The following is a 14,096-nucleotide window of genomic DNA, read 5'->3' on the forward strand; positions in this document are numbered from 1 at the left end:
CCTGAGTTCATCTCACTGAGTCCCTCTGTAAGATGAGCTCAAAGTCACTAAACTGTTGCCGTTTATCATGAATACTGCAGCCCATAACCAATCAAAATGTTGCAGCCTGTTATGAATGTAGAGACAATGCTGTAGGACTGCAATTATTTTTTTAATTTTATCAATTACTCTTCCACCATTAAATAATAACAAATTGGCATCACTTATTATAAACCCCAAAATTGCATCCTCTTCTCTACCTCACATTGTTTCAGTTCAGTATGGTGGAACACCCAGCCAAAACAAAAACAACAACAAAAATAAATGAAATAGATAAGGAGTGGCCATGCTGAGGGGTCTAACTGGGATTTATGAGGAGGGGAAGCCCTTGTCCAATGAGGTTGAGGGGTTGGGTATGAGTGGGATGGTTTCCACAGACAAAGCTGGAGACAGTTTTGATAGGAAGTATTCCTTTAATAGAAAGTAGATCCAATAAAAAAAAATGTAGACTGTGTTCTGTGGATGTAATAATGGCTCTGTTTCTGGAAATAAATGCCATTTTTTTAAATGCGTTATCACAAACTAAATTCAATTCACCTCCAGTGTATTGGTGAAATTTCAGAGACAGATATCTCATATTGAATCTATCTTAACAGACAGATACCACCAGGGAGAAAAATTGACATTTTAATTTTAATTTCATTTTATTTACTTATTTATGGGTAATTTGGGTAAAGCTACCCTTTAAATGAATTTGAGAATATGAAGGAAGAAAATTTCAACCCCTGTGAAGCACTGTGAAGTTACAAAAGACGAGCCCCAAATACAGTCCAGCAGCAGATGATTTCTGATGATTGCTTGATTAATTGATTGCTTGATTGATTGTTTGATTGACTGATTGATTGATTTTTTGTAATAGATAGACATATTTTTGCACTGAGGCAATTACAGTATCTACAGTCATAGGCTGAGTACAACAAATAGTGTTTTTATTAGTAGGCCTACTATCTAATGCCCTATTTTCATTTACTTTGGTGATTAGATATCGTTCCATGCTTAATAATTATGCCACTAAAGCAAATATTGAATTAATGAAGCAAAACTGAAAAACTCCCTGTAATAATTCACTTGACACGCAAGAACAAAATATTGTGATTTTCCATTGGAAACATTGTTGGAAGTTATTGTGCATTTTATGACTAAAGCATGAAACTTTCTCCAGTGTTTCTATAGACCACAAAGTTTATTTTCAGATGTGGAGGCATATCAGACTAGACCCCTGGGGCTAGGCAAGGGGTGAAAAAATTTCAGGCTGTCAAATTTCAATTTTTTTCGCAGCCATAAAGACGGTATACATCAATTGTCTTTTATTTTTATGCTCTTATTAATTTATATATTGCACAAGACTGCTGTAAACTCTGTTTTAATGAACAGTCTCTTGAGCATGAGCAAAGGGCAGTGCACTTGAGGGCAGCCTTTCTGCATTTGCAGTGCATGGTACACCCTTTGTTGCAGCCACTATGTTCATTAAATTCGTAGCAGCTCTCTGAGGCTCTGGAAGGGTGGTCCAAAGTGGCTGGCATCCCATTGCTTCCTTCACCCAGCTCCAACCGTAAGGGTTTGGCAGCTCAGGGTCAGGTACTACAGTCTTGCTCCAGACATTGGCCTGATAGGTGGCCCACTTAATGTGTTGCTCTAGCGCAGCCTTTGTGGGTGGGATGTATTCCAGGGCTCTGGATTTCTTAGTGAAGAGCTGTTTTCTAGCTTCAATCACCTCCATTGTGTCACTCGACCTATCATACAACAGCACTACAAAGTGCTCCAGTGACTTGGTCAGCTCACTCACATCACCTTGAATCTGTATTAGCTCATTGAAGGCCTCAGTCACTTCAGGGAAAGCCTTCCAAATCTCCCATGAGGGTTTCTTTCACCTTCCAGCAAATGCTGAAATTGTGTCACATCCTGTAAATGCATGGAACATAGGGAGACTGGCACAGGTACTTAGCTCCAGCTTGTTGGCCATTTCACGACCCCCAATTTATCTTAATCTGGTGCCTGGCTTGATCTTCCTAAACATGGACAGAGCCAGGAATAAAATGTCAGTGTTTACAGTTTGAATAGTCACCTTCTTGTAACCCTTCTGAACAGCATCTTCTTGTAACCCTTGTAACCCTTCTTGTAACCCTTCTGAACAGCATCTGACACAGATGCAAGTGTATTTTTGCTTTCCTGTGAGAACATGGAGTGCGATTTTTCAAGTCACACTGGGAAGGAGAGCAGAGCACCATCTTCCCATGAGTTGTATAGACTTCTTTTCCATCATCTACTTGGACATTGTTGTTGCTTGTTTTATGCACAACAAACGTCTTGGCATGGAATTCTTCCAGGATTGCTGGGTGTTTCTCAGAGAGGACCATCATGTCACAAACATGTACTGAAAGCCACCTGGAATAGTGAGTGTGGTCTAGAGCAAACATTCAGGGTAGGAGCTGTGTGAGAGTTGTGAGTTTGATTACATTTTAATTGACAAGTCTTGTGCCACTGTGCCTTTTTGTGTTGTGTAGCTTCTATACCATTCCCATCATCTAGCCTGTCGTTCTGGTATTTGTCTACAATTTCTTGAAATTCAAGGAGATCCGTGGCCAAGTATACATATCTGCTATGTACTGGTGGCTTGCTTAAACTGGTAGGGCATTGCAATTCTTCCCCTGTTCCGCCCTGGCAAAATTGGTCTTCTAAGCAGAAATTTGTTAAAGGGCCTCAGCCCTTGTTAAAGGGCTGAGGCAGCTGATGGCAAATAAGCATCTTTGTTAGAAAACAAAATGCAATTTTGGCAAAGATATACATGATTATAATGGAGAGTGATGGGGCAAAAAACTGGAAAAATGCAATGCTGAGGTAAATGGCCTCTCAAGGTCACCAGATGTCAGACACAAATTGCCTACATGTCTGCAATAAAGCCTTGGGGTATGTAGATTTTATGCTGAAACTTTCATCCTCTAGTCATAAAATGAACAATTGGTTCTTAAAACACTATACGTGTTTTCTCTGTAGAAAAATGTTTAGGTTAATAGGGCTGCCGTAGATACAGAAGGCCGTCGGTACATGCATAAATTGTGCACAGCCCCTCTCTCAATTTGGAGACACATGTATTAATCCCGCTGATGTTTGGTGGCAACAGCTTTTTAATAAAGTTCAAGAAAAGGAGCCTACATTCTACATTTGTTTGGTCAGTGTGAGATAGCGTCTTAAAGCTAATGTTCAAGACAACAGTGTGAGAGGTGACAACACTGTAATACTGAAGGACACCGAGCTGAGCTCGAGCAGGGTGCTATTAAATGTCAGGAGCGGAAGCTCTGCTTCAGTGAGCTCTGGCCCTGGTTATGCCATGTTATGTTCTTCTTAATGTCAGAGGAGTACTTCAGTTTGGGGGGCAAATAAGCAATAAAACCTGTTCCCATGTGGTCAATGAGCCACATCCAAATATAGGGTCAACACTGAATACCAATTATGGAGGTTGACACCAAATACCCACAACATACTTACAGCATACAAACATTGCTGTCTCAGGTTACCAGGCTATGTCAGTGCTGTCTCTCTCTTCCTTCATGTGGAAGGCAGCTTAAATAGAACAAAATAACATGTTAGAGGCCAGCTGAAAGAGCAGAGGCCTTCTGTTGCTCAGTGACATGGAGAGATTGGAGCATGCTCTTTGCCGCCGGGAACAAGGTAGGACTACACTGGAATTTAAAAACAGCATGTTAATAATACTGCACAGTCAGAGCTCTATTGCACACAATACAACACAATAGCACCACTACACTCACTTACAATATAGTGTGACTGTAATAAAGCCAACCTATAGAAGAATAATACAACAAGCACCATGGCTTACAGATTTAACCTTTAAAAGGGTGGTCCTGCAGGCTTGTCAGGGACATGGTCACTTTTTTCCAGTCTAGTCTGTGAAATGCACTCAGAATGCAAGGCTATTTGAATATTCTCATGAACTCAATTTTTTAAAAACATACAGATATTACTCATTAGGTTTCACTGGGAGCAAGGTTCAGTAATTCAGGAAAGTGCTGCTCCCATTCACATATTTAGACCCATGATTTAAAAACAAATTTATCCTGTCTGGGGATTGAACCTGCTGCCCTCCAATTATAAAGACTCATCTGAGCAGCTCATTGTTTAAACACTGATAATGTAACATCACTAGAAAAAAACTATTAACAAATAAAAAACAATTTGTTTTCAAATTGTTAGTACAATTACAGTCAGAATATTTACTGAACACAGCATACTGCAGTAAGTTATCTGTCTCCCATTCATTTCTGTTGAAGCCCAAACAACAGACAAATTCAAGCGTGCCTTTGTTGTTTTGGAGTGATGTCAAGGCTCAGAGTTCACCTTTGTTTAACATTCATGGTTTCCACATCCGCATGTTTCAAGGGGGTCCGTGATGTATAAATTTTCATCTCTATTCTTTTATGGTGCAGTTAGACCAAAATCCCTCTGGTGAAATTTATTTGTGTGGTGTGTGCCAAAAGCAGGAGGGGGCAGGAAATAATGTAGGTATGGTTGTAAACATGACCTGCAGTAACTAGGATTGGCTGGCTAGTACTATTGTTGACCACACCCACTGGGAAAAATATCTCTCTCTGCTGCCACTTCTTGCTGTGGGCATGTAAAGGAAAACACCAATGAGTAGTAGTATTCTTTTTAACTAAAACAATAAAACAAAACAAGACACAACATTATGCCATTATAGCACTTTTTTTTTTTTTTTTTTTTTTTTTGTATACTAGTGATAGGCAGACTACTACAACTCCTAGAAACTCCCACAGCAGGTAAACAATACATTTACTGGTCCACTGCTGCACTGCTTTTTTGTCGAGAGTTTTTCAGTTGTGAGTTTTTAGCAAAAAGCTGGTTCTTCGCCAGGAAAATTTCATCCTCATTTTTTTCAACTTTCAGCCCCTCCTCCTCTTTTTTTTTTTTTCATCCATTCCACCTGGTATCCCACAATGCCTTGCAAAGCGATTAACTTGTCTCCCATTGAAAGTGAATGGGGTTTGCATCACATCATGTCGCCTGCCTTCCACCCATGATGCAAGTCACATCGAAAATCTCTCCAATATTTGTTATTTGTTGTCATACATTTCTCTTTTTGCAGAGTTCAGTCTGATTTAACTTTGGCCCACGAAATTATCGAGGCTCTCCAATGTCTAGCTGGTTTGAGAGAGGGGGTGAGACCGACCTCTCATTGAGAAAATACCGTTTGTTTATACTCTTGTTTAATAATTGCACAGCGAAATAATGCAAGCAGCAGAGAGGCAGAGATGCTATTGGGCTGTAATGAGTGTAACGGCAGTGAAAGAGGTTAATAACAGCAAAATGTTGATAAAACGTTGTTTAATTAACAGCTCTGTTGACTGCTGTTACAACCCAACCAATGCTTTTTCCTGTCTCCTCCTGCTTTTGAACACATCATATTCACCAGGCGGATTTTGGTCTGAATGTATGGGGGCCCAAAGAGACAGGGGGAAATAAATAAACAAATGACTGTGATTAATTAAAAATGAATATTTACATTTTAATTTAGCCAAATAAGAATAAATAAATAAATGTGCTAATTTATTTTTATATTATTATTGCATTTATTTATTGATTTATTTCTACCTTTATTTATTAATTGATTAAGTTATTTCCACATTTATTTGTTTCTACATTTATTTCTTGCCACATGTCTTGCCACATTTCCAGGGGTTGTGGCCTGGACATATAGGCTTAAGCAGTGAAACTATGAAGAGTCAAACCCAAGTAAGAAGCCATTGTCCTGTATGCTAATTTTTTTCACAATCAAAGTGCGACTGGTTGCGGTCTGCACAGCAGAAGCAGGAATCAGCCGCCTCACATACAGTATGGCACGGTGTAAATGCTATATAAAGGCCTACATAAACAGGGGCCAGACCGGCCCATGTCTAAGTCAAAGCTTGTGTCTGCCATCAGCTGACTAACCTCGTTAGTGTATGGCAAACAACCAAAACAATGATGGCATGGTGCAATGTAGCAGTAAATGTTACTGTGCTGTTCCTAACTGCTCTAACATCAACCAGAAACAGGCTTAGCTATGGTTTCATAACTTTACATATTAAAAGGGACTGCCAGCTTGGTAGCATAACCGACGTTCTAACTTCTCTCAAATTTTCTGAAATGGCTAAGTTCATTAAAAACTCTCTCCAAATCAAATCAAATTTTGATTAATTATTCTGCCACTGAAAAATTAAAAATGATATATGGCAATGAAAACTTCTTATAACAGTTATTGTATCATTATTTTACATATTTAGCATAAAAAAATCTCAGCTTTGATTTTTATTTTTTCACTCCAGAAACAAGAAGTATTACGTGGAATAATCAACATGTTTCATATAAAACAAGACCATATACCTGTATTTATATGGTTGGCAGGATACCTGTGTTTTGTTTGTCTAAGTTACTGAAACCAATGATTTTGCCATTTATGAAGGGTTTATCCAACTTAGAAATTTCTCGATCACTTCACTCAATTAGGCTTACAGGTATATACAATTGCTTAATCTCACTAAAGATTCACATATGTAGCTTTCATAGGAGTATCCCTTGAATAGTCTTGTTGATCATTGTTGTAACAATACTCATATTAAGGAATGTTTTTGTTTGTTGTTCGGATATGGTTTCATACAGAGGGAATATTTTAATTAGTACTCGATCTGTATTTATTACGGAATTAGATAATTCACAATAGTACCAGAAGATTACACTTGAGCTAAAGTTGTTGAACTGACTTCCTGCATTTTATAAATAGAGTGTGAAAGGTGGGTGAAGATGTATCTTCCTTGAAGCAAAAGGTCACCTGTAAATTGTAATTGTATGATTTACATAAATTCATTAACTTGTGGTCTGTATGCTACAGTTGCTTTCTAAAATGCTTCCCAAGCTCCATTAGGAAGATTCTGAAATTACCATAATTCTCTTGAAAGTAAACATGGGTCCGATAAAGCCCAGCGAGGTCTAAGTAGATCTGAATTAGAACATTTTTGCCTGGTTTAATTTACAGTAAAATAAATTTTGTCAGCCTTTGCCTTCTACCAGGACATCTTACCTTGAAATTTTACAATAGGGGTGTAATGTTACAAGGAAGTCCCGGTTTGGTATGAGTTCCATCTAGTGTCATATAGTCCCCACTGAGATAGTGAGTTGGTACAGCCTGTAGTGTATTAAGCAGTAAAATGTAAACAGAGAACATACACTCTCGCATAGGTCATATTTTGATGTATTGCTGAACTGAAAAACATCATAATAAAAATAAAACTTGTGCACTTGGAGGAATGTTTTAATTTGTTCCACTTAAGCTATATTTAAACATTCAAAGCTTGAGCCACCCCCCCAAAAAAAAAAAAAAGACAGAGGAAATCCCCCTTGCCAGTAAGGAAGGGACTGAGATAGCAGGTACAGCCAGGTGGCATTTTGCCAATTAGCAATTTGGTAACGTCATTATAAAAATAAGGAACTCAAACATTTTCATATCGTGCTGTATTACACACTTCAATGTAAACAGTGAACATACAGATAATGGGCTTAAAACGGCTGACACTAGTCAGTATGCAAATACAACACAATGAAGTCATGAATATGCTAATTAATGCATTATGTTATGAGGTGTAAGGTTAAATATCCAGAGCTAAATTTATATGTTCTCATAGAGGCCCTAGGTCCAGGGGGACCTCAGAGGATGCCTCCCATTCTGAAAAGGGAGTTAATGCTTCGTGATTGAAACCATATGTTAGCGACATTTCTTATTTCTAACAACTGCCTTATATAAGAATTGGCGGTCAAGGCTGATTTTCAGAGTGGTTCATTGGCTTCACACCCTCTCACGAGCAGATCTGCAGATGCTTGATTTGACGCTGTACTTCTTTGTAATAAACCTTTATATGCAATTAAGGCAGTGTCAGTGGAGTCTCCTTCACCCTTTTCACATCATCATCACCATCTAATAAACTACAGTTTTCTAGTGACATTTAGCGACTTTCTGAGCAGGCTTTAGCTACTTTTCACTGAAAATAGTTGTTTACAGCAGCTCCACAAGAGTTTTCAATTACATCCTGAGTTTTGCACATTGACCATCCAGCCATATACTAGGTTTTGAACTAGTCTTGTTCTTCAAAAAAATTTATTTTTTGTTTACATTGTCAGTAGTGAGGACTGATCCGTTTACAGTAACTATGTCACCTGCCATCGAAAAAAACCCTCTCGCTTGGGACTAAGGTGGCAGGTACAGCCAGGTGGTATTTCAGGGTATCATAATTTTTAAAATGCACTCTTTTGCCATATGGGCATACATTTCCTCCTTCAATAGTTCTCCAATTTTTGTGGACCAAGAATAATTTGATCAGTTAAGATAAACTTCAGTCATGACATGTAATATTTGGGGTTATATTTGTTCATTCATTGATTGACTAAAGTCTATGATTTTAGACATAAGATACATAATATCTCCCCTGGTGATTCTCTGTCAGGCCTAAACTGTAAATTGAATTGTTGCCTTTGGTCTGATTTTCAGTGAGTGACACACCTGCTCAGCTAGACTGAGGTCAGCTGACAAACTTTGCCAGTGAAGACCATTTCACTACTGGGCCATAAAAACTCTTGCAGCGATATTAGCAATATGTTACATGTTCATCTTCATGTGCTATCCTAGAATTGGCAGAGTATGTAAAAAAGGAGGCTGCTGTTGCTTCACTGTTGACCCAGTATTTAATGTGAACACAATCAAACTGCTTAAAGCGAAGTCAGTGCTTTAATCTCAGGCATTGTTTCATTTTAGATAAGCTCAACTACAAAGCCAAAACAACCAAAATGTGTCACTGCCAAAAATATTGATTGTACTGTATGTCAGCTATCCTGTTGCCAGTTTCAGCCTGGTTCTCCTCAAGTCATCCAGGTGCAGTCATAGGTAGCCTCAGTAGTCCATGTTGGTGATGATGACTGTCAGGGTGGGTGAGTTTATGCATCATCTTACCCATAAAGGACCCACCTATCAAACAGGGGTAAAGGACATTTATTACATTGACTGAAACATTTTTTCAGTCTATGCAGTCTGCATCCAAACATACGTGCATGTCAAAACACCCTTAACGTTAATCCTTATGTTTAAAAAGAAGAGAGTCAGACTTTGCAATCCACACAGAGTCCAGCCAGTACAGCTGGGATTTTAATAACTAAGTTAACTAAGTTCTATCATATATGTAGACATTTCACACAACCTTACATTAGCAAATAACAGTCAAGATGCAGAGCAGCTGACAATAATAATAAACAGCAGATCTGCTGATATTAAAAAAGAAAAAATTAACATGAACTTAACAGAGTGTATTCTAATAGCCCTCATCACTTCTGCTGTCTTCAGGATTTGAGCTGCAGTTCCGTCTCGGCCCTCCCCTCCAGAGTAAGGAAGTCCAGGTGTACATCAACTACCCTGCCAAAGCCACAAGCTTTGGAACAAAAAGTTCCATCCTTTGGACTGGGTCTGTCCAGTTGGTCAGGAGGATGACTGTGATAAATACTGCAGACTAGATGTAATGGTAGCTGGATCCTACCAGTACTACTTCAACTGTAGGTAAGTTTTTTTTGTCACCACTACTGCATTAGTGGTTATTAACAATACTCACTGATTAGTGAATATTGTATATTGCATACTACCAGCTGTAAACTCACTTACTGAATCTTTGTGTAATATCTTATGAGACTGCAGGTTAAAAATTCTGTGCAGTCTGTGCTAAAATGTGCACTACAACTCTCAGACTGGAGACTGCAATTGAAGGTCAAGTATCATTCACCACCCATTTATTACAGACTGCCTTAACTGTATTAAAAGTGGACATTTGAATCTACACTGCATAAATACATTTTTAACTGAAAGAGGCAAGACTCAACATGAATGTAAATGTTTTCTACTTAGTTGTGTGCACCTCTGCCAAGTAAAGCCACATAGAGGGTCATGGATGCAACCTAATGCAAAATCTTTAGTCATACATTAAGGGGGACTCTAAAATAGATATAAAAATATAACTTAAATTATTTACAATTATTTAAGGATATGGTAAGAAACAGCCATTAGGCCACTAATGGCACTAATGTTAAAAGTGTTGAGCTGGGAACTGAGGGAAATATTCTACCCCACCAACATCAGCAGGTCATCTTGGCTCCTTCTGGCCTGACACAGTCTGGAAATAGCCTAACCAGTCACCTTGAACCAGTCAGTCAGCCTCTTATTTGTATTCAAATGCGCACACGCCTGGTCCAAATTTCATATATGACGTGCATCGTGATCTGCAAAAGTTTTGCTACAATTTAAACAGACTATGTTTACTAGTGTAGATATGCAAGTGATCAACTTCTGTATCAGAGGTCTGCGCACAGCACGTAGAACAGGGGGAACAACCAAAAATGCACTCCTGAGCCGCATGCACAGCTGTTGTGTTCTAGGGTGCTGGTTGTCACATATATTGATATGAAGCAGGAGCAGTTCTGTTAGCACATACAGTATACACCCATAGTGTTCTGCAGTCAGTGAATTTTTAGGGAAACAAATGAACCTTCATTCATCTTTTGGAGGGATCTGAGGATGTGCCCAGTCAATTACAAATACTGAGGGTTCAAATTTGCCTGGTGGCAACCCACTACAAAAGTGTAGTGTAAAAGAAATATGAATAAACCTTAAATTTAAATAATAAATGTTGCGAATTCATTTATACTCACAAGCCAAGTACTGACCACTTTCTGACTCTGCAGAGGGGAACCAAGGGTGGCATATGAGATTTTTAGGGGGCCTGTGCCAGTCCTGGCTACCCCTTTGGCCCCACCCCTGCTTATCTTATTTGTGTTTCGCATTGCACACAGCATGATATCCACTGTACTGAGTCTCAAGTGAGGAGTCAATCCTTTTTGCCATTTTACCAGTACGGCAAAGATGGTTGGCTAGTCCATCCATGCAACACTCCTGAGCAATATACCTTTCCAACTAATAGCTTGAATATAGTAAAAAAGTGGTCTGTAATGTATATTTGTTCCATTAGGTGGATGATTTCTAATCATTTTGGCTACCTCATAATCTTTTGTCTAGTGCTACCATCAAATTAAAATTTCCCTGCAAGAATGCATGCTTCTCAGAATGCTTCTTTTTTACCAACATGAATTCAAGCTATAAAGAAAAACCTTTTACAGACATGTCAGGACAGGATTGTATTAAATATTCAATACCTGTGTGAGGGATATATTTTGGTTCAAATATTACTTTAGCTTTGCATAAAGATATGTGTATCTCATAGAGTTTCATGAGATGTGCTGAGGAAATTCATACTCCTAAGGGGAAAGCCAATTAATTTTAATGACCCAGGAGCTTTTAGCACAACCCTCAGAAAAACTTTTTCCTTTTCTGCCCAGTAGCAAAATTATGTATGTCATAGTTCTATCTAACACTACTAGCTAAAGCCTTAATTGGGCTCAGTGTGAAACTGAACGGCTGCTACAAATAATTATTTCAGTATATAAACTTTCTTTAACAGGCTCAGCTACGTTCAGATATTGGAGACCCTACCCTAATAACATTAGAAACAGTTTTTTGATTAACATTTGTTTTGTATTTTAAGGAAAATTGTAATGCAGTGAAAAGGCTCAACATACGTGTCAACATATGAAACTCTTGTGTGTGTGTGTCTCTGCCAGACACCACAATAATCACCATTTGTGTTTGCTTTTGTAATATGAGCAAGAGGAAACACAAGCATTCGTACAAGTCAACTATTCAACTATTGAACTTACCATCTTCCACTGCTACTTCATGTATTTACAGTATGCATATACTGTATTTATCCAATCTATCAGGTGCTCCTGCATAGTATAGTGATGTGTGTGTGTGTGTGTGTGTGTGTGTGTGTGTGTGTGTGTGTGTGTGTGTGTGTGTGTGTGTGTGTGTGTGTGTGTGTGTGTGTGTGTGCGCTTGACAGGGATAAAGAGAAAGCGAGTGTTGCTTACATTGTTGTTGATCCAGTGCTGAGGGTGGGAGCCAACAATGACATAATGCCACTGGACTGCATCAGCAAGTCAAGTGCCTTGGCCCACTGGACAAATGGCTCGACAGGATCAGGGTTGGAAAGGAGACTTGTATGTGGTCCAGCATGACAAACCAAAAGAGCAATTTTCTGAATACAGTATTAATTCTGCACAAGGGGTGGCTGTGGCTCAGTGGGTCGTCCACGAACCGGAAGGTCAGTGGTTCAATCCCCAGCTCCCCCGGCTCCCGCAGTCCGCATGTTGTGTCCTTGGGCAAGATACTGAACCCCAAATTGCCCCTGATGTATAGTCAGTGTGTGATTGTGTGTGTGTGTGTGTAGAAAGTGCCGTATGTATAGAAAAGAGCGCTGTATGAATGTGTGTGTGAATGGGTGAATGTGGCAGTAGTGTAAAGCACTAAGACTAGAAAAGCGCTATATAAGTGCATTTACCATTTACAAATACTTTACATAAGAACACTCACCATACAGATATTGAGTATTAAGTTTATATGAAATTTACAAATATTGTTGTTTATAGTACTTTCTTTGAAATGATATTTGTTGTTTGCAAGTCACATGAAAAAAGCTGGAAACCAAACAAATGTTTTTAAAAAATGTGCATCTTTCACCAATCTATTCATACATCCATTCACTCATTATTTGTATGCCTGTTTTATCCTGCAGCTGGGCTGTCACTTTTACACAAAATCAAGTTGGAAACAATTCCCACTGGCACCTAATTTGTTCAAATTTTTAATCAATTCACAAAAAGCATTTGATACCGTTGACGGCAGACTTTTACTTAAGAGGCAGTCTGCTGTGGGTCTGTGAGTATTAGCATTGAAATGGTTTGCTTCATATTTAACACAAAGATTTCAGAGAGTTGAGGTTCAAAGCCATTTATCTATTAGTCATCTCATAACAGGTGGAGTCCCACAGGAGCTTGTCCTGGGCTCTCTTTTGTTTTTATTATATGTACATAAATGATTTGGGATCTGTTTGTACTTATTTTTATATGCTGATGACTCAGCGATTTTGGCTTCTTGTAAGCACAAGACAAAATTAAGGTTAATCCTGAGTTAAGAATTCAGTAAGATTAAAAATTGTCTTGTAGACAATAAGCTTTGTCTTCATATGGCCAAAGTGAAATTTATTTTATGCAGATCCAAATGTATGTAAAATATGTTTGACCAGTATTGTTGTAGATGGTTTCCTGCAAAAACTTCTGTTACCTATTTAGGATGCTTGCTAGACATCAGTTTGGGTGAAGACAGTATGGCATTAAAGACTCTAGAGAAGGTGAACAACGGAACCAGGTTCTGGTAAAAAAATGTTATGGATAAAGAAGGTTTAAGATTGTTGGCTAATTCTCTTATTTTGAGTTGTTTTGACTATTCAGTCTGTTTGTGCTTTGAAGGTCTGGGAAAAACATTTAAAGGAAACTTCAGTACTCTTGGAATAAGATAGAAATTGGTTCTGAACTCAAGGGCAAACATTGGCAAAAAGCAATTCCAACAGCTTGGGTGGTTGACCTTTGAAGGTTAGAGCCACACAACTAAAACTCAGTGTGGTCCATAAAATCTATAACAACAGAGCCCCTGAGTATCTCAAAGAACACTTTTGTAGGTTTGGAGGAACTCATGCTAATTAGACTAAAGCCAGCGTTGCTGACTTGTGCTTGTTGAGGTTCAATACCAATATTGGCAGTTGTTTCTTTAGATTATGTGGTGCAAGAAACTGGGACAAATTACCGTTGTATATTAAAAACAGAAGTAACCACCATAGTTTTACAAATAAATATAGTGTGTTTTTTTTTGGGAAACTTGGAGGTGTAAGTAATTCATGTATATATGTGTATGATTTTTGTTTATTGTCCATTTTTTGCTGATGATATTGTATTGTATCAAATACATTGTATTTGATACATGGATTTGATGTTAGTATGAGGTCACTGAGGCACCTGGATTCCTGCATCAGTGTTGTTTTATTACATCCCAGACTACAATGGAAATA

At 38.4% G+C, this 14,096-nt stretch overlaps 1 pseudogene; it reads left to right on the forward strand.

Moving 5' to 3' along the window:
- Positions 1-3,489: 3,489 nt before the first annotated feature.
- The window catches only part of LOC120790184, a 51,160-nt pseudogene continuing 40,553 nt past the window's right edge, over positions 3,490-14,096 (forward strand).

This window comes from Xiphias gladius, chromosome 5 (assembly GCF_016859285.1).
Source record: "Xiphias gladius isolate SHS-SW01 ecotype Sanya breed wild chromosome 5, ASM1685928v1, whole genome shotgun sequence".
NCBI lineage: Eukaryota > Metazoa > Chordata > Actinopteri > Istiophoriformes > Xiphiidae > Xiphias > Xiphias gladius.